General features: G+C 45.1%; 1 pseudogene; it reads left to right on the top strand.

Moving 5' to 3' along the window:
* The first annotated feature begins 47 nt into the window (after nucleotides 1–47).
* LOC104985085 lies at nucleotides 48–683 on the top strand (annotated as a pseudogene).
* Nucleotides 684–688: the final 5 nt, after the last annotated feature.

Raw genomic sequence — 688 nt, 5'->3', positions numbered from 1 at the left:
TATTTTAATATATTTGTCATTTTTGTTCTGTTTGTTGGAATCGGGAAGTGTCTCAGCAAGAGCTGCTTGAAATACAGATGAGATATATGACGTACCATGCTGACTTACAGTGTTTCTGCTTTTTGCAGTATACTCCTGATCATGTAGCTGGGCCTGGAGCAGATACAGATCCCTCTCAAATAACCTTTCCTGGATGTGCTTGTCTCAAAACTCCCTGCCTCCCTGGTACTTGTTCCTGTCTCCGTCATGAGAATAACTATGACGATCGTTCATGCCTCAGAGATATAGGATCCGAAGCAAAGTGCGCTGAGCCAGTTTTCGAGTGCAATGTCCTGTGCCAGTGCAGCGAGCGCTGCAGGAACAGAGTGGTCCAGTGGGGTCTGCAGTTCCACCTCCAGGTGTTCAAGACAGATCACAAAGGCTGGGGACTTCGTACCCTGGACTTCATACCAAAAGGACGGTTTGTCTGTGAATATGCCGGTGAGGTGTTAGGAATCTCTGAAGTGCAGAGAAGAGTTCAGTTACAAACAATACATGATTCGAATTACATTATAGCCATCAGGGAGCATGTCTATAATGGGCAGGTAATGGAAACATTTGTGGATCCTGCCTCTATAGGAAATATTGGAAGATTCCTTAACCATTCTTGTGAGCCAAACCTGTTGATGATTCCTGTCCGAATAGACTC

This window comes from Bison bison, unplaced genomic scaffold (assembly GCF_000754665.1).
Source record: "Bison bison bison isolate TAMUID 2011002044 unplaced genomic scaffold, Bison_UMD1.0 scf7180017457478, whole genome shotgun sequence".
Taxonomy (NCBI): Eukaryota; Metazoa; Chordata; class Mammalia; order Artiodactyla; family Bovidae; genus Bison; species Bison bison.
The sequence above is the reverse complement of the archived record's forward strand: the minus strand, read 5'-3'. Positions and strand labels throughout refer to the sequence as shown.